The following is a 25,093-nucleotide window of genomic DNA, read 5'->3' on the forward strand; positions in this document are numbered from 1 at the left end:
CTTTTAGGTAGTCCTGTGTTCCTGGGAGGCCACACTCTGAAGCCTTCTCTGAAGAGGTTGAGTACCAGCAGCTCCTGCTCATGTTAAATGTACATTTGGCAGCGAATGTGGTCATGCTTCAGAAAGACATAGCAGCAAAGGTCTTCCTTTGCTGTAAGTCAGCTTCACCTGTGTTTACTGACCTTTCATGTGCCTCTTAGTATCTAGCATTGCAAAATAGCCAACCTTCCCTGTTTTTATCTCCTTGTTCCCCAAACTACAGATGCAAAAATCAACCCTGGGAGAGGTTGCTTTGAGGTTTTTGTTTGTAAATGTATAGTATCTTCCAGCAATGTGTAAGTCTGGTCATTATAATGACAGTAGCACGGGTATGGTTTTCTGCTTGTACCACTTGTACTATTTCTTCTCAACAGCTTTCTTACCAGTGCCTTTCAAGCTTTTTTTACAGGAAAGTATGCACAAACTGTCAAGATTGATGGGTGATCAGCAACATTTGTTTATGCACAGAATGAAAACTTTGTTGGGACTCTTCATTCCTGCTCCATTCTCCCATCAGTTTAACCTGTGGTCTCTGGGGCATTGATGTAAATTGGCATTCCTCCAGGCCTTAATTTCTATTTAGCTACTATGTTGTGACATTGCTGTCCAGTGACAAGCTTGTACTTTCCTGTGAAATAAGTGGCTTCTAATGAAATCTTTAGTCATACATTGACAAGTGGGTTTGGATTTTATTTCCCTTCATTGACTACCAAATGGCACTAGAAAACACAGAGGAAAAAGCATGGTAAGACATTGAATGATCTACAGTGCTACTGAAAGAATGGCAGAGAATGATGGTATTAGAGCATTGCCTCCACGACCACAACATTTGTGCTAAGATTATGAACTGTAAATCCAGTAATATCAATAGAGGTTCCTATGAATGTAGTGTAAATCACATTCAGATGACTGGAGCTGGAATCACACCATGTAGGTTTTCAGGGTGTATGTACAACTGTAGAACACTCAGAGTGCTCCTGTGAGCCAAGCTGTCAGTGCTGTGTGACGTGCCCCTCTCCCTGCCGCAGACCTGCGTGCCACCAGCAAGCGAGGAGTTGCGTGTGGGGTGGCAGGTCTGAGCAGGAGCACCTTGCATCTGGCTCGGAGTACAACAGGGAAAGGTGGGGTGAGACAGTGTGGCCTGAGGACTGTAGCTTGAATTCCTCTTGCTAAGAGGTGTCCTAGCAAGTGCTTATTTCCTGTTACACAGAAGTTGGCACGGTTTGTGTATTTACAGATTCTGATCATGTTTCAGATGAAGAACTTTAACGGTAGAGTCCCCTATCTCAAAACTGCCATTTGAAAGCAGTGTTCTATTTAGCTGTTTTTTATTACTAGCAACTTCAGCAGTTGAAATTGGACCTTGGGGCTTCAAAGCAGCTGCTTGGCTAAGGAAGCGTTGCTGAATAAAAGCTCCCTGCTCTGCTACCCTCCCCCTGCTTTTCTACACTACCAGCTGTGTCAGCCCGGCAGCAAGGAAGGGAAGTTGGCCTTGAAGTGAATCTAAAGAGGAAAGAGTGAGAAGAGGAGAGGTGGAGTTAGCCAGCTAAATGCAATAGCAGCCTGCAGTGTGGGAAGATGAGAAAGCAGAAGCAAAGAGACTGATGCTTGAATCTCTGTGTGGGTGAGCTCTGCGGAGCAAGGTCTGAATAGAGGGGAGGACTAAGGAGTTTAAAGACTGAACACACTCAGTGAAAAGGCAGGGATTATACTCCCTTTTCTTTCTGGAATAACAATCAAAGGAACAAGGTAAGGGGGATGAGGAGGAAGTGACTGAAATCGGCGCCAAATTCCACTTAATGTGAGCCTTTAACAAACAAGGGACTGTGAAACAGGACACCCTGAAATCTTTTTGGTATAATGCAGGAAGCAAAGAACAATAAACAGGCATGTGAAAGTATTGTAGGCATGATACTCCTGTTTCACTGTATTCTTATTTTGGTTGTATAACTCTAAGCAGTCACTGGCAATACTTGTTTTAATCCCTAGTGCAGCCCAAGTGTTATGGTATTTCAGAGTATGAAACTAACTGGGAAATACATTTTTTTTTCCTTTAACTTTTTTTTTTTTTTTTTTCTCTTTGTAAAAAGAGATTAGCAGAAACCTGGAGATGATAGGATGACATTTGCTTTCTATAGCACTCCTAGCTTTAATAGTGGACAGTGTGAATTTAGCCAAATCTAACACATTCAACTTAACTCCACATGTTTTGGGCAGCTTGAGGTAAATAAATGCGCTGAGTAAAAGTGTTCAGTTTCAGAAGGTCACTTTGAACTGCTGCAAGTGACTTGACTGAAGCTTGGAGGGAGTTGAAAGTATGTACAAAAGTAAACAAAATAAGGGGAAAACCTTGTTTATACCTTCTAGGATAATGCAGTAGCTAGTCTGCAGTCAGTCCCATTTTGTTGGAAGTGCTGCTACACATGTCATCAATCCCCTGCAATGGCTAATGGCTCTTACCTTTCAGTAAGGGATTATTCCCCCACACTTTTGACTGGAAGAAGGTGGAGCACAGAAGTGGCTTACTCAGCTCTTTCACGGTGGTTGAAGTAGGTAGATATTTAACGTGGGGTCCTGTGCCTCAGCCAGCATCTTAGCACAAAGATGTTGCTTTTATCTGAGATCTGTGAGGTGGGTAGTAGGGTTGGGGTTGAGTGGTTGCTCGAAGAGGGTGGTCAGTGGGACAGGGCTGTGTTCTTGCTGTGCCATGGAGCAGCTGTGAGCGCAGCCCCTCCAGTCCAGCTGTATCTACCCTTGGTTACCAAACCCACAACTGTTTTGGTAGTCCTGGGTAACCACAGCACTTTTCTTACCCTTTCTTTCCTTTGGCAATGGTAACAGACCAGTGACTCACTAGAAAAAACACAAAACTTGCTTCTAAGAATTTTCAGAATTTAATGTGCCTCAATTAATTTGTTCTGCCAGCCAAGTACTGTGAAGCTGTTAATAGGAAAGGGCTAAACCTCACTGTTCCTGTTTTGCTCATTTTTACTGAGGGCTGGAGAAAGATGAGGCTGGTGTTTAGAAGTCAAGGGTGCTGGACTCTTACACTAGGCCATGTTTGTGAAGTTGCTGAATATTTCATCACTTTAGAAGGAGTCCCAGCTTTTCAGCTGACCCCCAGTTTACTAATGACCAGCTGGTAAGACCTGAGAAAGGTATAAGAGCTGCTCCTGGGAGCTTGACTCCAGTCCTGCAAAGCTGCTAGCTGGAGAACAGTGAGGAGAACATATATGGGGCTCTGCATGATCAGAAAGGTGGTACTGTTCTTGAGTCTAGCTGCAGCTTTATATTTTTCTCTTTTCAATGATCAGCTCTATTTTCAGAAAAACTTGCTGTTTATCATGATTTCTTTGTTTGGATGGGCAGTAGATGCAATGAGCCCACACATACTACTCTCTTCTTGTCTCTTGAAGCCTGTGTATCTCTACGGTCTCTAAGAGTATAGCAACTCAGCTATAAGAGTAGCTTTCAACATACTGAAATTGTAGGCTTAATTTCAATGTGGTTGGTTTAAAAGCAGAGCAGCTTGCTTTCTGCTTTGTCGTCTGGCAGAATGCCAGGCTCCCCCAGCTTCCTGCTGTGGTTGTGGTGGCTTTCTGAATGATAGAATAAATCCATGGTTTTTCTCCTTCCTAGCTCTCCCCTGAGGGACTCATGAAAGCCCTGCTCTCTAGATGGCATGTTAGAAGCCTTAAAATGCATGAGTATCAAAGTGTGATGTGAGAGAATAATCTACATAATCAGATTTTTGGTTTTATCTGGGCTTTTTGTACAGAAAAGGCTGTGTATGACATGTTCTGTGCTGTGACCTCCTCTTTCACCCCTTTTTCTGTTTATTTAGCATGCAACAAATGTCTCTCTTTGGCCTGACTGGCGTGCAAAAACTTTTGGAGGCCAGATGAGAATTCAAAGTGACTCTTCAAGTTGCACAGGCTTGAAATAAGATTGGGGTTTTTTTGTTAGCAAATAGGTACCAATCAGCTTGCCTGGTAATGTTTCAGGAGCCAGTGGATCAGATGAATCTAGATTGGATGTTCCTGGTGTCTCTTATGGCTTTGTATCTCTACAATGCCATAAAAAGCAAACAAGAGTAGGCTGGGTGGAGCATGTGATAATGGACATCAGCAGGATTGGCTTAATTAAAAAAAAAAAAAAGATTATTGTGATGGATGAGGCTTTATGGTAGATGAACTGAGGCCAAGGATAATAGACATCCAAAACATGCTCTATTTGCAATGGACCTGATAATGCTGCATAGTAGAGTGAAGTGCTGCCTCTTCTAGAGGTATCAGTAGCAAGGAGGTACATTTTGTGCTGGAGTATTTGAAGTTTTATGCAATTCAGTGAGTTGCACCTGAGACTGGGACTTGCATTTACTTGCCCAAGAGGTCTCAAAAAACAGAGGGTGAGAAGGTGAAGAGATGATTCTGAGAAAAGCAGGCCTTTGAGGTCTAATTTTTTTTAAAACATCAGTGGTGTGAATGGGCACAAAATTTAGGATGCAATAACGTTTTGTGCCATCTGTGACCTATTAGGTGATAATAGTGATGAGAACAACTAGCATTTCATAGCTTATTACCTCAGACAGCCTGGGGAAGGGTAAATCCAGGTTCATAGATCTGTGTCTTGCTGTAACTTTTCTTAGGGAGGATCCTAGAAGCTGTATCCTTTGAGGGAGCAAAGAATGAATATACAATGATTCCTCTAGCTGAACTTGTTTGTGAAAATATGGCTTTTTCCAGGAACACATAAAAATAGCAGCCAGCCCTCTCTAGCCATAACAGCATATATGGCTGTAAACTCAGCTTTGAAGTTCACCAGTTGCTGCAGCTTCTCCAAAGAGGTTAGAATGCTTCTGTAATAGAAGTGACCTGAGAAATCAGGATCATTACTGCATCCCCCGACCTCCAGGCTGGTGCTTGGGGTCTGAGGCATTTAAATGAGTTGTCCTAAATGGAGTCCTTAAATTCTTCAGTGCCTCTGATGCCAATGTGGGAGAGCCCAGCTGTGTTTCCCACGCTGGTTTCATGTGCCCAGCGAACAGATCCTTGCAGCTTGAGCTGTGTGTGTGTAAACCCCATCTTTATCTCCAGGGGATACTGAAAGGCAGTGAGTACTGCACACCCTTTCCTATGTGTTCCCCTTTCATCTAACTACTGGTGGGTTAGATAAGTTGTTGGTAGGTGCTCACTGTGTCTGTGGCTTACTTTTCAGGCCGTTTTATTTGTCAAAGCTCTCCTGAGATGTGTAGAGATACAGCTAGGTACAGCTCACCTTTGCAAGGTTTTACTTCAGTTGAAAAACAGTATTTACTGTTCATCTGAATGTTCTCCTGAGCTGAATGTTTTCTTTGGAAATGTGGAATGAGTCTAACTTTGGGCTCAAGTCTGTGTTAGTCAATTATAGAAATTAGGCAGCTGCCCAAAAGTCTGCCAAGGGGCAAAACCTACTTCTTGCCATTAAAGCTTTTAACAAATGAGATTGCTAGGTAAGTCTGTGACCACCTGGGCCCCCTCTGCTACAAACACTGTGCAGCAGGATTCACATGGACATCAAAGTCCTGAATGAGTTCAGTTTCCCCTGAACTAGTCTGATGTTTTAGAAGTGACCTACTTGAAAATACAGCCAGTAATGTAATTATCATCAGGAAACAACTCACCTTCTGTTGCTTAATTATATTTTCCAAGTATATTTAGTCCATTTCAGAGAAGCTGTGTTGGATGGCACACTGGGTTTCCCCTTAATTACTGTTGTATGGTAATTGCCATGTAATTACACTGTTATGAATATAATGTGCATGTATTATTGTGGGGCAGTGATTTATAGAATGTAAGCATATTTTTAAAGTGTTATAGATGCTCTTCACACAGGATTGCTAAACCCTTTAATGACAGTGGTCTTGCACAGCTATCTAGTGTTTTAATTTCCCTGTGTTGAAGGTCTCCTGTAATAATGCTACTTCATCATCCAGTCAATATTCTGGAAATTACACTGGCTGGTTGTGGTGAGGTATCTAATGATCCTCATCATGCTTGCGAAATAAAAAATTTGCTAGTGCAGAAATAAATCAGGCATACTAATAAACAGGTTGAAGAACTTCTAGTAGTAACATTTTGGTACTGATGTGTGCTTCAAGGCACTTAATATATGTGGGTTAAAAAAAAGTACTAGTTAGTAATCCCATTGCTGAAAGGTTATAGGTTCAATTAAGTATTAACACCTCATCTGTGCACACAGGAGTAGTGACTCTTTATGTAATCCTTTTCTTCTGTTAGCTTACCTGATAGCTTTGCCAGAGCACTTCTGAAAATTAAATTTACCCTAAAAGGACAAAGTATGTCTGGAGATTACCTTTGTATAAATTACTTTTATAAAAAGATTGTGACCCCAAAGCAACAACAGAAAAGGTCTTGAATCCTTTACTGTAAAAAATACATGTGGTTTTGTAGCGCTGGAAACTGTTACATCCAGAGTTTATGTGGTTTAAAATCTAGTAATGGTTGAGTGAGCTGAGCAGTGTAGCATCCAGTTGCTTGCAGATAAAAGTCTGGAAGTATAATTTGTGCATTTCTAACTCTAACCTTCGTCCAAGACTTAAAGAAATTGTTTGTGGAGGGGTTTTTTTTTTGCTCAAGGATGTTTGCTTATAATTTATTATGTGACTCCCCTGCTGTTAACATGCTTTGCACATCTGCCCTATTTTACTGTTTCTGGTGACAGGATCACCTGTTTTCCTGTGTCCTTTCTTCATCATCTCTTTGGCAGGATGTCACTCAGTGCAGATGTGGAGCCAGGTGTGATCCTTATTTCAGCTTATGCAGTTACGTACTGTCATCTCCTGTTTGCTTATACATTAATATGGCCCCATGCTGCAGTCCTGTGCCTCCCGGTACCTGGGAGAAGAACAAATATTGAGCGGCCCAGCAGTGGCAATAAAACCAGCAAGGTTCGTCAGGGTATTAAACAGTTTTGTTCAGTGCAACACAGAAGGAAAAGTATTACAGAAAATAGGAAAGACAGAATCTCCAGCTCATCATAGGATTTGTATTTCCTTTTAAGGTGCTTTTAGAAGGGCTGGGCCACTGCGTTGTAGGAACAACTGAAAACTGCAGGCTGTGTCTAAATGCTAGCCATAGAAACAGCAGTGCTTGCCCTTGCTGCCCTGGTGATTGCAGAGGAAATTACAGTCCGGGAGATCCATGGCTGATGAAATGAGTGGCAAAGAGGAGAGGCACCCACTTGGCAAGACATTTTGCAGCAAGTACTGTATGATGGCTGATCGTAAATTGCCTGGGAAAGGCTTTCTGAGCAACATAGTTCATGGAATTAAGATTATTTTCATCCTTCTGGATTTCTGTGGCACATCTTGTGCAAATGCAAGTTGTACCAGGAAAAATATCTCCAGTTTTGTGTTTGTGCCAATGCACAAATGCTACTCTTGCCATATATTCCCAAATTTAGTAAAACTGAAGTGACTGGACAAAACTCAACTCCATCTGTCTGTTTCCAATGGAACCAAACATGATGAAATTAAGTATGACTAAACCATGCAGGGAAACGCTTTTTTATCCTGAATTCAATTTGTATGTGGGCTTTGGTTCACTGCTATGCACAAAGAGTGAAACTGGCTGTGAAGGGGACAAAGAGCTCATCACACACACATGCAATTGCTTTGACATGATGCACAGCGAGGGCAATGGCTTTGCTGAGACTTGGCCAGACAGCTGCATCACTTGCTTTTCTGCAAACATACAACTAATGTAATTCTTTATAAGCCTTCGTGTAGTTGTACTGCTATTTTTATAGTTTTTTATTCACAGCTCAGGCACCAGGGAGATAATGACATGCAAGTCCCATGCTCATTGTCCTGGTGGCTGCACACAGCTGCTCTGGGAGCAGGGTACACTATAGCAGGGGATCATTGCTGGTATAGTCACTATTTTCCTGCTGCTTACCCTTGTCAGGCCAACTATTCACTGTTTTGCATTTTCCCTGTACCCTGATTTTGTCTTGGAAATGAGATGGCAAGGCTTGATTAAGTAATTTTACACTTTGCTTTTAATCCATTTTTTTCTGACTTATGTTTCTTGGTCTCTGGGATTCTGCCCCAGGATACATATGCACAGCTTGTCTGTTGCTGGCACAGAGCAACCTCTGCAGTTTGCTAAGCCAGTATCTCTTGTACAAGTTTTGCAGAAGAGATGAACTGAGCCTTGTAGGATGCTGAGCTGCCAACATAGACAAAGACTTTCCCACAAGGCTGGGGAAGTAGTTGCTTTTTTATGTCTAGCCAAACTATTTCCTTGTGCAGTATGCTCCCCTTTGAGGACAAGGGCAGGTAATACTTTACAGATTATAGAATCACAGGATGGTTTGGGTTGGAACAGATCTTAAAAATCATCTAGTCCCAACTCCCCTGCCATGGGCAGGGACACCTTCCACTAGCCCAGGTTGCCCAAAGCACCGTCCAACCTGGCCTTGAACCCTTCCAGGGAGGGGGCAGCCACAGCTTCTCTGGGCAACCTGTGCCAGGGCCTCACCACCCTCACAGGGAAGAATTTCTTCCTAATATCTAATCTAAATCTACCTTCTTTCAGTTGAAAGCCATTATCCCTTCTCCTATCATTGAATACCCTTGTATAAAGTCCCTCTCCAGCTCTTGATGTAGGAGCAATGCCCATTTCACTGATAAGTGAATGTACCAGCTACCTCTTGTGCTCAGTTATATGTATGCAGTATCACTGCTCTTCTCCTGGGCAGAGTCCAGAATAAAACTCCAGACTGGGATTTGCTTCTAGCACATCTTATTTTTTAAGGTCTTTAGCAAGAGTTCTTCCCTGGGGAGAACAGCTTTGCTGCAAGCTATTCATCAAGCAAAATACTTGCTTTCTCCATTTCTGGCCAGAGCATGATTTTCACCCGGAGTAGGTTTAACTTGGTGACCACCAGGTGCCTAACAAGCCACTCTCTCACTCCCCTTCCTCAGTAGGACAGGGGAGAAAATAGGATGAAAAAGCTTGTGGGTCTGGATAAGGATAGGGAGATCACTTGCCAATTAGTCATGGGCAAAACAGACAACTTGGGGAAGATTATTTGCCAAATAAAAATACATAGTAGCATATTAAGAAACAAAACCTAAAACTACTCTTTCCCTTCAGAAGCTATAGGAAAAGATTTTACTTTCTTCTTTTTTCCATAACTATCAGAAAACATGAGGCTGTCCCAAAGCTCCAAATAAACCACTGATCTCCACACCCAATGTTTTACTTCTCTTCCACCATGGATGCTAAGCCGGTAGTAGTTGGAAGAGTGCAAAATGCTGCTAAGAAGGTTCATTTACACTCCCTGGTGTCTGCATTGGCCACAATTATCTACGACTGGATACCATAAGTGACTTTAAAATGATTTTTTTTTTTTAATTGAAGAGCACTTTGAGCATTTTGAAGAGCACTTTGAGCTTCTAATGGCACAAGCACCTTGCACCTATAGTTTTATATACTTCTACCTGAGAAGTGATTGTCTCTTCTAGAGTCATCTCTGTATCTTTGTGGACTGGATGTTCTGCCACTGGTGGGACAGTTGTAGATTCTCTAGTGACTGCTTTCTGTGTTGTGATTATGTCAGTTTGTGTAGGAGTGGCAGAAAATAGCAGCTATTTAACATGAGATGATCTATTCAGCTGCAATGTCAAGAAGTCTTAATGGTGGGCTCAAGTTGATGAAAAAGGGTTTTTTTACACGGAGATGAAACTGGTGGGAAGAGGGGGTAGATAGCCTTTTCCAAATAATTACTTGTCTGTTCCCTCTAGAAACTGAAGACTGATGAAATAGCATCCCTCCCACAACATATTTGCAGTAGTAAATACTATGCTATGAGAAGTAATGCCTTCAGAGATGGTTGTGAATGCTAGTGTGATTGCAGAGACTTGACTGTTACAATCAGCTGTCCTTAAGACTCCGGCCTGTGGTGCTCCATGCAAGCAGTCTTAATCTTCTGTTTACAGTATGATTTCAATCTTCCGTCATGGAAATAAAGATGAGAGGAGCAAGAAAGAAACAGCTGTTGGCTTTACACTGTGCCCATTTTGATCCTGCTGTTCATGATTCAACTCGTCTCCAATACAAGTATCAGGCTTTCTCAATTCATTTACACAAGTTATTTCAATAAACTTCCCACTTAGTCTGTAAATATTTGTTAATGTCAAAGTGAACCTATTAAGTTGTTTTTTTAATCTGTATTCCTCTCACAGAATCACAGAATCACCTCAGTTGGAAAAGCCCTTGAAGCTCCTCCAGTCCAACCATGACTCTCACACTGACCGTTCCCAACTCCACCAGATCCCTCAGCGCTGGGTCAACCCGACTCTTGAACCCCTCCAGGGATGGGGACTCTGCCCCTGCCCTGGGCACCCCATTCCAACGCCCAACAACCCCTTCTGGGAAGAAATGCTTCCTAAGAGCCAGTCTGACCCTGCCCTGGTGCAGCTTGAGGCCATTCCCTCTTGTCCTGGTGGTGGTTCCTTGGTTCAAGAGATTCACCCCCCCTCTCTGCTCCCTCCTTTCAGGTAGCTGTAGAGGGTGATGAAGCCTTTCCTCAGCCTCCTCTTCTCCAGACTAAACCCCTCAGTTCCCTCAGCTGCTCCTCGTAAGACATGAATTGCAAGTTGCAGTTTCTGGTTCTTGCAGTTTGAATCAGTGTAATAGTATGCAACTGTAGAATTACACCTTTCCAACATTGTGAAATTATTCTTTGAAGTCTTCCATGTGTAAGTGATGCAGTTGCAAGATTGTCCAGCTTGATTGCTTTCTTTGTATCTAAAAGTTCCTTCAGGATCCTTTTAGGAAGATCGTGGTGGTTCAATATAGCATGTAACCCTTGGAAACTCTGTGGTTGCTTCACAGTGAAATAATCGGGGAAGATAAGGCTCCACATGGATTACTACCAGCAGGGAAAGAACCTGGGTAGCCTGATTCTTATGGGTGCCCTAGACTTGTCCTTCCCTGCTGTATTTGCAGTAGAGATGTTGCTGCTTGAAGTCCTCCCTAGCTGTTGCCTGGACTGTTTACTGTGCTCTGGAATGACTCTTCGTGCCCATGCTGGCACACAGTTATCTACCTGCAGGGTGAAGAGCACCTTTCGGAGTCAGGTGTCTCTGGCTCTATTTCCTGGTGTGTGCTCTGTGATGCTCACAACAGATTTGTCTATCTGCATCTCTACAACAAGGAGGCTGGGCTTCAAATCCTAATTTCCATGGTATATTCTGCTAGGAAATTTTTTATCGCAAGGTCATTTTCCCAGGAAGTGCAAAGGGGATTGATTTGGCCCAGAGCTCCTTTGACAGCTAAGGAATATCCTTGCATCAGCTCATCCTATGGGAGATTCAGCCACAGAGGACAACCTGATCTTGCTTCTGCTGCTTTTCCTTGATACAAGATACAGAAAGTAAGCTTTGTTTTGAGCATCTGAAAAGTCCCCTTCATATTTTGGCAAAGGTGTCTTTATTGGCTGTGATGCAATCTTATTTCCAGTCCCAAATATTAAAAATAAGTATGCCAAATAGGTCATGTGCAGCTGAATCAAACAATTTTTATAAGCCTCTAATGTGGGTAGAAGCTGTACACCTTTGAAACAGTTAGTTAGGCTTTATATTGCTCCCCCTCTTGCCCTCCTCCAGTCATTTGTGATTTGCATGGCACCAAGCTGATGAGTCTGCAAGTGTTACTCAAAAATCCTTGAAATACTAAAAGAGAGCTTGGGTATCTATTTTGCCCCAAAACTGTTTCTGTTTTATGAGCTCAGAGCAGAAGCTGCTGATTGAGTGAATTTGAAAACTAGGTCTTGATACATTCACAGGGATTTGCTCCCTGGAGACAAATTGGTTTTGAAGCAGGATGTGTGTGTATTTGACACAAAAATATGGTAGTTTTGTTGTTTGTTTCCCCGTGCCTTTTGAATATAATTAGTTTAAGCCTTCTTGGGAAGCACTGACAATCTAGTTCAGCTGAGTAGGGCTTTTTTTCAGGCTGGCAGAAAACAAAAATCTTGATGATAACTTTGTTGATGACACGCCTAGAGAAAAATAGTGATCTGAAGCAGTTCAGACTTTGAGGTTAATGCAGCTCAATTAGGCCTCTACAAATACTTTTTCTTTACCCAAGAATGAGAAAGATGAGCTCAGAATAGACCCTTTAATGAAAAGCATTACCCTCAAGCTATGTACCCAGACAAGTGATTTATAGAAATAAAAATACACAGAATTTATGAGCTGATATATAGGATTTGTCAGCAAAAGTAGCTCCCTTTAGTGGAACTGTGCAACATGCAGTTACTGTGCTTCTGAGTTGGACCAGGTACTGGACCAGGGATCTGAAGCAAGACCACCTGAAGGAGGACCATTGCACTGCTATGGGTCAGTAAGCTCTGAGCGAGTCTTTACGCCGTTAGCGATATGTGCCCATAACTGTGCAATGAACAGTATAAACCCAACAGGAGGAGCTGCTCCACTGTGCTACGCCCCAAATGACTAACAACCATTAGATTTTTTTTTTTTAAAATACCAACATAGCTTAGTGGACAGTGTGATAACAGGCATATCAGCGAATAGGCTCAAACAAGCTGTTCATATAACTGGATATGAGCATTTTGTTTAAATACAAGTTGCAATTATTGACCAATCCCAGTAGTCTCATTAGAATTATATTCATTTAAGTGGATTTTAAATCAGAATCACCAGATCAACAGGAAAGGCTAAGGGTTTTGTTCAACAGCACAAACAGTATTAAGTACCAGCTTTCCCTGTTGGGATTTAATTATTTGATTATTTTGTGGGTTTTTTTAAAATCCATATGGGTTCACTTAAACTTGTGGCCACATGTTTTTGAACCCTTACGGTCTGCTGTGAGTGCATGGTCTTTGGGGCTGTTGCTTATGTTTTCTCACAATAGAAAAACCTATCTTGGTAAACAGCTAAAATGAGAAACTGCAGTGGGAGTGCCATGTGGTGAAGGAGGGAAGCCAGCTATCATGAGGTCTGAATACTCTCATCTCAATGTATATATGCTCAGTTTGAGGTCAGAATGCTGCTTGTAAAGCAAAGGGAAGTGGACAGGGGAGTTTGCACCCCAGGTTGCTGAGGTAAGGGCACAGACTAATGCTGTGTGCCTAGCTCTCACCTTCCAGAACAGTGTTTCTTGAGGATTTAAACATGCATCTGACACTTGACCAGATCTTGTTTTAACAATGCATGGGCCAAGTTAGACAAAGGTACTTCTGTGGCCTGCTGTATCTGAAATTCCTTACTGGGTGAACTTCTTGTCCCTGTGCTAAACTTAGACTGACTTCTACAAAGGTCTTACGAGGAATTTGACCACACTGGCACAGCTCAGATTTGGAGTTCAGTACTAAGAAATATTTTAAGCCCCGTGTCAGAGGTGTTCTGAGTAGGGCTCAGTACTATATCATTTAGCCTCTGTACCCAAGCAAGCATAGATCCTCCTCTTTATCTTTTATGGGCCTGAATTGTTATAAATAATGGTGGCCAAGCTGGGCATTTTTTCTTTTACATGCACTAGTGGGTAATAAATGAGGTGGGGGGATTGAGCTCTGAGTAGTGTCATTCCCAAACTAGAAGGAAGAAGAGACTTTTAATCTGCTTTTAGACATGAAAAGAAGATGCTAGTTTGGTTCTTATATGTTAGAGTTTCAGGGCACAGCAAAAAAAAAAAGAAACCCCACCACAGCTGCATACCTTCTTTCCCTCGTATACATTGGACCCAGCCTGCAGATAGGGAGTATTCAGTGTGACTCTAATAGGTGGCTGTCCTGGTTCAACTAGGATAGGGTTAAGTTTCCCCAGCACAGAGAGAGGGGGAAGGGATCTCCAGCCGGGTTATTCATACCATGATGGTGTCAGGTCCAGGGACAGAACCTTTTTACTTTGCTCTTTGGTGGGCTTGGTGGTGGGAACCTGTTCTGTGACCAGCTAGCGGTATTTCTCTGTATATCGTTTGTCTTGTTCACTATTATTGCTGTTTGTTGTTGTTATCATTGCTACTGTTGTTGTTCAGATTGTTTTATCACTCAGTTGTATTAAATTTCTTCTTATTTTAACCCAGGGTTTGTGCCTCACTGCCAGCCCGACTGGCTGCGGGTGGGGGAGGGGCAACAGCAACGTGGTCTCCAGTCCTGGCAGGGCCTAAACCAACACAGTGGCTAAAAAAAAAAAAAAAAAAAAAAAGAAAAAAAGGCCAAAAAAAGCACTATTTAGCACTGTCCAGCCATCCTGTGCTCCGCATTGATCATACCCATGGAGTTTGTACTTCAGCACGGGCAATAACTTATCTGCATCTATTGTGGCCTCTGTCAATTAACTCAGTTCCTAGGATTTAAAGTGGATCTTTTTTCTGTAAATGTGAATGAACTGTCAGCCTTAATGTATTTTTTTATAGGAGGAGAGACTGAGCTTAACTGCTCAATTCAGTCAGAGCACATGGATATGACAACTATACCAAACTTTTTAGTCTGCTTTCTCACACTTCAGCAGTGTGGCGAACTGTGGCTAAGCACAAAACACTTCTTTTGATGTAGCAACTCTGAGTCATCACTGTGCAAGCTGGATTCATGGCTGATAGGTTTGATGTCTTCCAGCCAAAGGCCACAGAGGGCCTAGCTGTAAGGAAGAAGGCTAGTGGCTAAACCACAGTGGGATGCACTGCTTGTCCCACCGCCTGGTACTGCTCTCTTCTGGAGCGGCTCTGATTTGTAAGATGGTGGTAAACTCCTTTCCTCATTAGTTTCCTATCGTTTTTTTAAGTGGAGAGATAGATAGGTCAGGTATTTTTTTTACTCGCACTTTGCAGATGTGTATGTCAAGCGGCATTCTGGGTGAGCTGGGGTAATGGTCTGCTGTGTTGTCTTCCATCAGGTTTAGTTTTTAGTGATTCTGTGAGAGTGATGAAATGAGATAACTCACCTCTGCTTGATGGTCTTTTTGCCTCTTGGTCTTCCTACTTCTTGAGCTCATAGCTGAAATGTTGACAAACTTGCGGTTCTGCATTCATGCACGATTCCCACCATGATTTCCATCCCTTAACAAGTGTAAGTGCTTAGCAGTTAAAGTAGAAAGCTTAAACTTGCTCAAGTGGAAGGGACTTGAAATGTTTCTACTCCTGCCTACAGAAGCAGTTGAGGACTAGGATCTAGTCATGTGCTTCACTTAGAGCTGTACATTTGCATGTGTAAGGAGTATGACTCTTGTGGCTTATGACCAACTATCCAAAAAACTCTGCACTGTCTATAGGGAAGCTCCTCTCAGCCAATGCGTCTGCGAGAGCTTTCTTGGAGTGTGTATCCTAAGCAGCTAGAAGGTTACATCATCAAGAAATCATGCATTATTGAAGCATGGATATTTCAGTCTTGGGGAACTGTGAGAAGGGAGACTCTACTGTGAACTAGATAAGCTGAGCTGTTTGACCAGTGTGGTCTGTGTCTGGTGAAACATCTAACAATGTCTAGCGTGTCCTCCAACAGGCTAAGAATAAAATAGAGGATTACTAAGAAATCCAAGTGGTTTCTTATAGAGATTTGTTGTGACTTTCACTTGGTGTTCCTGGGATTTACCAAGAAAAATCTAACTGGATTTCAAAGGAAGGTAGAGGGTAAGGGAAGCAAAGGAAGCCTATCTGGACAACCTACTCCAACATTACATTGCAAGGGGATACTGGAGGCAGTCTAGGTGAAGACACAAAGGGGTTACTTCTCTTTCAGGACTAGTTAAATAGGCTTGACTCAGGATTTGGGATCTAGAAGATAAGCGTCTTCCTAGGTGGGGATTATTGTTCTGGACCAGAAAGCTTAGATTGATCTCAGCAGAGAAGAAAACATCAGAACTTTCTGAAGAGATTTCTGGCAATGCTTCATTGGAAAGTTCTTAATTCAAGCAGTAGTCATGTTAGAACAGGAGATGATGACTTGCTCCTGATCAAGGCAGACATGTGACAGTTTACCAAAATCATTGAAAAGACTTGCTAAAGTAGCAGGGACTTAGTGAAGGAAAACAAAGATAATGGCAACTGTATGAAGCAAACAAGGTAAGAACAAGCAGAAACTGAACCACATGAGGAATTCAGGCCTTCTTGGTAGCTGCCTGCCACTCGGGTGTGATGGTATGTGAGCAAACAGCTACCTGGAATGTGCTGGGCTTTGTTAATGCCTCAGAGCAGAGATGGGCTCTGAAGATGTGATCCCCTGAAAGAGGTGGCAATGTTGAATAGCTCTGAGACTGAAAGCTCTCCTTTCTGGACTGGAAGACCATCTTCTGCTGGGAATGTCCTCTGCCTCTTAATATCTGTGGGCTAAATGGTGCAGGAAGGATCATGATCCCAGGAAAGTGCAAGTGCTCTTTTAGGTTGAGTCTAAGCTAATGAGCATGTTAAGAGGAGGATGCCAATGACTTGCAAGGTATAATAGTAGACAATGAGGGTAGAAGTCAAAGAGCAGATGTGATGCACCTGGAGAGGCCTGGGCTCAACTCTTAATATTTCCAAAGTAGACACAAGATCATCCATGCAAATATAACATCTTTGAGACAGAGCTGTGTTTTTGTGACGGAGCATCACAGGAAGTACCAGACTGCATTTTAGCCAGAGTAGCAGTTTCTCTTAAGCTGCAATCCTCTTTTTATCTTTCTTCAATCCTCACTCAAGCCTATCTGTTTCTGTATTCTACAAAAATAGACTCGCTTCCTCCACTCTTAAGTATGATGAGTCTGCTGACAGCAGTGTTGTGAGCTGGTTTGTAGCTGAGCTTTGTTAAACGAAGGTGCTAATACCCTTTGATTCATCTGTTTGACTACAGTGAGAGGCTTAAAACAGCAGGCTCCAAAGCTCTGCACTGGATATGTTTGTAAATGTAGACACTTAATGGTGAAAAAAGGTATGCCATCACTTCAGAGCCTGAAGAGGGATATCTAAACCTGTGCTCTTGGCACTGTGAAACCATAATTAAGAGTTCAGGCATGTTAGGCTGAGGAAGCTTGTTAGCTTGTCAGGGGAGGGGGATTGTTTTCCCTGTAATGTGAAAGATTGAGTCCTAGTTACCTAGCTGAACATTTGTTGTCATGCATGCTGAGTGACAGAATGCAGTGGCTGAAGATATATTTTCACTTTGGGGGATCATTGTAATTCCTTGGCCAACAAAGCACCTGGTCTTGTAACATTTTGCTGCAGAGAGACATTCAAGTCCTGGAGATCCTGATATCTTTTCTGCAGCGTGGGAAGGAAATGAAAAGCAAAATGACAAAACCACTCGTTTCACGCATTCCTGGGCTGTGCTTGCTGCTGCAGTATCCCAGCGCCATCCCAGCAACGTGTTAGGTGACGTGAGTAACATCTATCACATGCTGCTTGTTCTTTCATCCTCTTCCCAGGGGTGAGTGCTGTGCAGTGGCCTTGTTTCACATGTGCACGCCTTTATACATTTGTTAAAGACAAGAGGATTACAGAAATGCGTGTTCATCCATAGACGAAGCTGCTCTCAGAACTGCGATGGATGTTATTGAAGGGGGATGCTGTTTGCTGGAGTAGGATAGTTTTGTGGCTACTTTCACTATAATTTTGCTTAGATTTGGTCTGTGGTGCAAAGGAGAAATCAGTCTCCCAGAAAAGGAGGGGTGTATAGTTGGGTTTGTAGTTAAAGAGCTATTAAAATAAGATTTGGGGGTGGCTAAAGAAATCAGATTGAAGTGGGGTCTATTTCACTCTAGTGATTGAAAGGCCTTCTTTTGTGTTGCTTGCTGTCAGATGTACTTTGACAAGGTTTGACCTGAATCTCTTGGAGCCGTTCCTAGCATATCCCTTCTCGCTTCACAACCATTACATTAGTGGGACAGGAAGATATTAAAGCGAATCCCTGCTAGGCTGGCAGGTTGCCTTGACAGCTGACCCTAGCCAGAAGGAGCACTGCCCTGGGGATTTAATTGGCTTCTTGCACCAGAGTGGCTGTCAAGCGAGATCGATCACTCTGAGCTAGAGAGTTCAGCAGTTCATCCTGTAAGACGGTCCCATAAAGGCGTGCTAATGCAGCCTCGCTCTGCACTCTCTTCCCAGGAAGAGTTTCTTAAGAAGGAAGCAGTCTTGAGCTTTTGGCCCCTTCAGCCCATGAACAACATGTGTGGAGATGGTGGCAGCAGGGTCTGGGGTTTCCCAGATGGAAATGATGCTTTAGTCATGCTTTAGTCCAAGCATGACTGCCTTTGGCAAATAGAAGGGTTTAATTTAGGGGTGGGCTGAGGAAATTACTCTAGATTAAATAGCAGCTTAAACTAAAGAGACTCTAACTGAAGAATGGTGAGGTTAAAAATCTTGTGTCAATGAGAGCAGAGGAGCCAAGGGTGACCCCAGTGAGGTGGTGCCCTCAGCCCCAGGCTGTAGTCCTGCAGCTTCTGAACGTGGCAGGGACCCTGCTACACCAGGATCCACTGGCAGCATCAGACAGGGTGAGGGCATGAACTGGGTCAAGCCATGAGCAGCAGGAGATGGGGTCAGAGACAAGGCTGGAGACAGTGTGGATCCAAGAGGTTTCCAGTAGGTGTGCTGGAGACAGGCACACACCTTTGCTGTAATTCAGGCTGGGACTGTGTGCCCTGCTTTGAGTGGAGATCCTGGCCTGTGGTGGAGGTTCCAGGTGGGGCTGCTCAGGGCAACTGAGGACTGACAGTGGACCAAATGCTTATCCTTTTGAGGTTAATGGACCACCACCTTGGGAGGAAGGTGGCTATTGCTGGTACTTACTGCTGTGTTAATTCTTTAGGAACAGGCTAATTACAAAGGTGCAGTACACAAGCACTGACATGCAGGAGAATCCCTATTGCAACTGCAGTGATCTTGAAAAAACAGTGCTAATGATATTTAGTGATTATTTTTTTAATTTGGGGGGGGGCAGATTTTTTTCAGAGCCTAGGGTACCGATAGCCATTTTGAAAGCTCAGGATTTAAATATAGAAGTAATGGTGAGACTAGACTGTATTTATTTTTTTAAAAAGTGTAAAGGGTATAAAAGGCAGGTAATAATGCCTGTCTTGCTGTACTGGGTCTGGATGGGATGGAGTTAATTTTCTTCACAGCAGCCTGTACAGTGCTGTGTTTTGGATTTGTGACTAATGCAGTGTTGATAGGGACAGCCGTGTTTTGGCTATGGCTGAGTTGTGCTTGCATGGTGTTGAAGAATTTTTTTTCTCACACTGCCTCTGCCAGTGAGTAGGCTGGGGGTGAGTGAGAAACTGGGAGAAGACACAGCCAGGACATCTGACCTGAACCAACCAAAGGGATATTCCAGGCTGTATGATGCTGCGCTTAGCAGTAAAAGCTAAAGGAAAGTAGGAGGAAGGTGGGGTGTTCATGATTATGACACCTGCCTTACCAAGTAAGTTACAAGTGTTGAGGCCTTGCTTTGCAGGAAGTGGCTAAACATCTGCCTGCTGACAGGGAGTCCTGAATAAATTCCTTATTTTGCCTTCCTTGAGCATGTGGTGTTTGCTTCCTCTATTAAAGTGTCGTTATCTCCATCCATGAGCCATGGCTCTCCATCACAGACTGATTGAAGTTAGAAGGGACTGCTGTAGGTCATCTTGTCCAACCCCCCTGGGGTTCTTCTATTGGTGAACTCTGAGTTTCCATCTCAGAACAGGAGCTGCTTGTCAGGCTGTGGTGCAAGGCTATGAGAGCTGTGTTTTCCCAAAACAGCTGTGCTAATTAGATGACTAGTGCCAGGTTTCTTTCATTTCTTGGAAGATCTGTTTCCTTGGTAAAACAGATGAAGCTGGAAGCATCTGGGTAGTCATTTTGCTTATTTTTTTACAGATAAAACTCACTTTCATAGGGAACAACATGAAGCCTTGCATTTAAGAATCTATATAGTTCTGTATTGCTTCCTTCATACCAGAGAAAGAGTGAGAATTACCTGCTGTACATCCCTTCAGCTGTTTTTAGTTGTGCTAATAAACATCTACCAGAGTCTGACCTCAGATGGAAACTAAATTCTTCTGTGCAACTGTTTGCTGTAAACAATGTACTTGTTATCAGGGAAGTTAAAAAGAGGCATGCTTGATACTGAAGGGAATGAACATCTGCCAAAAGATAAACACACAGCAGTAGCTGCTTTCCATTCCCGGACTGAGAAAATCTCACTGCTGCATCAAAGCATCAGCTATATTAGCTAGTACACGTGAATTATTTGAGGCAATGTGTATAATATATAGGGGCTGAATTTATAGTATTGTCAGCATCCTGCTTCTGGCACTTTTAAAGGCTTGGTTTGGTATGCAACCCAGAGCATCTTGCAGAATTCTAAATCCTTAGTTGAAAGCAGCTGCACTAGCAAAGCCTTAACTCTAGGTGAAAACTTTTTTTCTGACATTAAAAAAATGGGGGGAAGGGAGAAGAGGTAGACAAAAAAAGTGAAGAAATAGAAAAAGGATTCTCATAAAAGGGAATGGCTTATTAAAGAGGTTCAAGCAGGAAGGAGAGTAAGGAGATTGCCTCATGGGAGAATGTGTATGAGGAGCAGAGTACTTGGGGGTGGTGGAACAGAACTGGCATAACTGCCTGGAAGGAAGGAGCAACCCCAGGACTGGAAGCTTGAATCTGCTCATCTTTTCTTTAATTTGGGGAAGCAGGAATTGCTACAGTGGCTGGACCAGCATTAGCCACTGGACAGTGCCAGGGAGGCCTTTCTGCAGCAAAAGGGGACAGATGGGTCATCTGACATCCATGAGACATCTATCTGTAGCTCCCTTTGTTATAAATGGTGCCTCTCTGTGTCTCAGTCTCAAAACTGAAGGCTAGACTAGGCTCGTGGTCTCTGACTATTGGATGATGGAATCATCTTTCAGTTGTAAAGAAATCCCTTGATTTAATAATTTTTCATCAAAAAATATGGGCACACAGTATATACATCATGTACATTTTTTTTGAGGTTGGTATCAGTTGGTTTTTGCTTCATAGACTGTTTTGGTGGAGAGGAGGGTGTATGTATTGAAAATTTGTATGTTGAACCATCTAGTTGGTCTTTTGATACTGGACTGGAAATGCATATGACAAAGTGCAATCTGGGTTGAGATTTCAGCTGTGAAGTACCTTCAGTGGAGTGAAGCAGTTTGCTAATTGTTTCAGGTCTTTGCTCAAAGCAGAAACTAAATGTGCTAGCACCAGCAATGTGTGTGGCCTTCTGCCTCTTGCTTGATAATGTTACATTTTTTTCACTTGCATGAAAAAAGCAGCCTAGCAAATTAGAAATACTCAGTAGACATTATGCTGCTCTTAATTATGTAGGAGCACAGGTACTATTCACAACAGTAACAGGAAAACTACTGAAGCAAATGCAGCAGGCTTACATGCCAAATTAAGGTCTCAGCTCTTGAATGTAACTAAATTTGCGAGTTGATACTGCACACTGTAAGCCTGGGGGTCCATGCTTCCTTGCATAGTCCCCTAGCTTTATCCAGTTCATGCAATCCCAGGATGAAAACTGTATTTGCAAGTGAGTTCATACATGAGCTAGAAGCCAGGGGAATAATTAGACTCTGTATTGAGATTTGGTGGCGTGCTTCTGGATTTCTGTTCTCCCCCAAGGAAAATGTGAGTTGCTTCTGTTGCACCAGATCTGCGCAGAAGTGGATGCACAAATTGCTGTCATGGCGCAGCTCTGGCTTTATAAATTATACATCTTGTGGCTTTAAACTGATCCAGGCTCCTGGAGTTGCTCTTTGTCAGCTTGTTCATGCAATTTACCAAGGTTCATATCCCTGAGATGTCAGGAGGGATGTGCCAACAGACTGCTTCTGAATCTTGGCAGAGTGCGAGACCCAAGAGTTAATGAGAAAGCAATCACTACACCTTTGCATTAGCCATTTGGACCACAGCATCTCTGATTTGTGCATGTTTGTTCTTCCTGTAACACCTGGGTTATTACTTACTACATGTTAGTTAAAGCCCAGCAGGTGTTGGAGCTTTTATGAGGTTTCAGTGTGTGCTTGCTATTGTCTGGTGAGGATTACTTGGTTTATGGCACTAGGGTAGCCACTTTTACAGTTCACACTGTACAGTCATGGCACTGGTCAATTTTCTCATTTGCTGATGTAGGCTTCATTTTCATTTTGTGGCTGAGGTCCACAGCAGACAGCACTGCTTGGACATAGTCCTGGAGTAAATCTATTTTCATGTCAGCAGTGCCTGCCAGGATTTCTTAACATGAGGGCTCCACAGTGGAATGTATTTTCTGCATTACCTATCCATAATGAGACTTAAAGTATGAATGAAATAGGACTTTAATTGCTAAAATGTCTCATGGCAAGCTAGTGGGAGAACGTGCATTAGGATTGAGGTGCATGTGTCTCTAGCATGCAGCTGGGCACAGGCACCAAGACTTTTTGAACGGAGAAACATGAAACAACTTGTTCGGATTTGAAGACATTAACTCTAATCCTGGATGCCCACATTGCTTTTCTGTGGGTACCAGGGTACATATGTCATTACAGACCCTTGTGGGCTTTGGATGCAGTGGATCTCATTCAGGTAAATGGACACTGGTGTGAGGTGGCAGTTCAAATCTGAAAAAGGAGATTTGTCTTGAATGCAAGTGGAAAGGCAGACTCAGCTTGCTGATGTTGTAGTTAAGTCAGATAACCCAGAAACATGCAGATGTATTTTCTACAGAAAAAGAATTTTAAAAAGCAGTGGAAAGAATGCAATAAAGCAGGCTAGCAATGACAGCTAATTTTACTGCTTGTCTTGTCCTTACAATTCCAGGACATATTTGCGAGTTTACGTTGGGCTACTGTGAGGGAACCTGTGTGCAGGCTCATGTAATTAGAGATGAAATTTCCCACTGGGCTCAGTCTTGAATGGCATGTATTTTGTGTGCAGTTACTAGCTCAGCTCATGGGGGCTCTGCATTATTTTGTGCTGATTGTGCAAGGCTTTCTTTGTCAGAGAGGAGCTCTGTGCCTAGGTATGTGCGAGAGGAATCCCTCTGGAAAGAAAGCCTTATTTTTAGAATTGGAAACACTCTGTAGCTTGAGTATGGTCTGTCTTTTGAGATGCCTGAAGTCTCTCACAGGGTAACTGTACACCTGCTTAATTCCTCCCAAGCTGGCCAGGAAATGCTGACTCGGAGAGACCCAATGTAGTGGTATCACACGATGGGTGGGTGCAAGTGGCTTTGCCTCTGATTACATAGGGTCAGTTTACCCTATTCTGTGTGACTGAAGCAGTCCCTAATGTTGGGTGTAGGCTTCTGGCTGAGGCCTGGTTTCATTTTATATCAGACTGTTAGGCTCCTAATGTGAGTAGCTATAATGTTGGTTTCAAAGAAAATAGGTGTGACTGGCATCTGGTTTCTATTTTGTCCTCTGATAACATCATATTACCATTGGATTTTTAAAATACTACTAAGATAATAATATGGCTGTGTATACTTGCATTTTCTTCCTCCTTCTGGGCACAGGAAATAAAATAAAAAAAAAAAAAGCTGAAAATCCCTCACCACGTGGAACAAGAAAGCTCTGCAGAAATCCCTTTTGCCCTTCAGAAGTGGAAGTGGTCTGGAAAGTGTCTAGTCTTTGATTTGAAGGGAGCACAATAAACAAAGACATGATTATTATTAAGCTTCTTTCCATCTATTTTCCCTTCTTAGTTATTGTTATCACTGCTCTACGTGCATGGAAACTCCCTCATATTAAAGAAGTGCAGATGGAAGGCAGTTGTCGAACTGCTTTTTGTGCTTTGGAAAAGCATCTCGGTCAGGGTACTTGTTAGACTACTTCAGAAAGGACCTTGTTGGGTTTTCAGAGCTTTCTATATGACCTTAGGGCCTGGTATTTCAAGAAAAACTTTCTTGTGGGGTAGATTGGGAGAATTAAAGGGACTCAATAACAGCTCCATAGGGACACAGAGCTTTATTGCTAAAGCCACAACTGCCTGTGGGACAAAGCTAAACGTTGCTTCAGCCTGAGTTTCTTACAGGAAAAAAGCCCATGCTTTTCTGGTACCTGCTTGTCTTTTATGCTGCCTTTTTTCCCCATTTAGAGGGTGTGTTTGTCATTGCCACTCCTAGTTCAGCATGAATGGTTTTGTGGAGTGCTTGAGGAAGACCACATAGTATTAAGAAATAGGAATCTCCCAGGCCCTTGTAAGTGTGCGAGCTGCCAATATCTAGGTGGTGAATCAAGTTGTGAAACGTGCTTTCCTTATCTGACCCACTGGGCAGGCTTCCCAAAACCTCTCTGGAATAGCTTCTGAGCTGAAATAGATGGACTTCCAGCAATTGCTGCAAGCTTCATGTTTTCCTTGGTAGATAACGTATTTGGGAAGGAGGAGGCTGAAATGGCTGTAAGGTTTCTGTAGCTGCTGTGGGAGGTCCAGTAGGATATCTCCCCTCACAAAATGGTATGCCATGTCAAGATGGAAACTGGAGCCTTCTGAACTCATGTCTCCTGCAGTTTGTGTGGCGCTACTCTGGCAAAGCTGTGGACTTCCTCATTTTAGCGCAAATAAATTGTTCTGCATTGTTAAACTTGTTTCCTCCTCTTCTGCCTTGCTTACCCTCAGACAGCTTCCTGGGAAGAGATTCTAGGTGGGACAGCTGAGTTTATGGCTCAGATATGGGCATGCCACTGTGCTAGACACGGTGTACCGTGGTAGGGCTAATACTTGCCTGGGTCTGAACATGGGAGCTCTCGGCTGGAGGGGCTCACTGTAATTGGTTTCATATGAAGCTCTTATTTTCCCCCAGTGGCTCCTCAGCTGGGAGGAAAAGACTGTTTTTCTGCTGACATAACGTCTATTCGGTGTCATGCTTGTCAGCTGTTAGCTCCACTGCTGGTTCATCTATTTAAGCTCATGTTTTGGTTTCTTAAAAGCATGTGGAGCAGTTAAGAGTGATGATCTGTGTTACTTAATATGTTTGCTATTGCTGCCTTTACAAAAACCCTGTTGCTTACTTGTTTGATTGAGTAAATGCTTTCTTTGTTTACCCCAGGCAAGACCTGCAAGTGTTT

Source organism: Athene cunicularia (assembly GCF_003259725.1).
Source record: "Athene cunicularia isolate RWA chromosome 7 unlocalized genomic scaffold, athCun1 chr7_part1, whole genome shotgun sequence".
Taxonomy (NCBI): domain Eukaryota; kingdom Metazoa; phylum Chordata; class Aves; order Strigiformes; family Strigidae; genus Athene; species Athene cunicularia.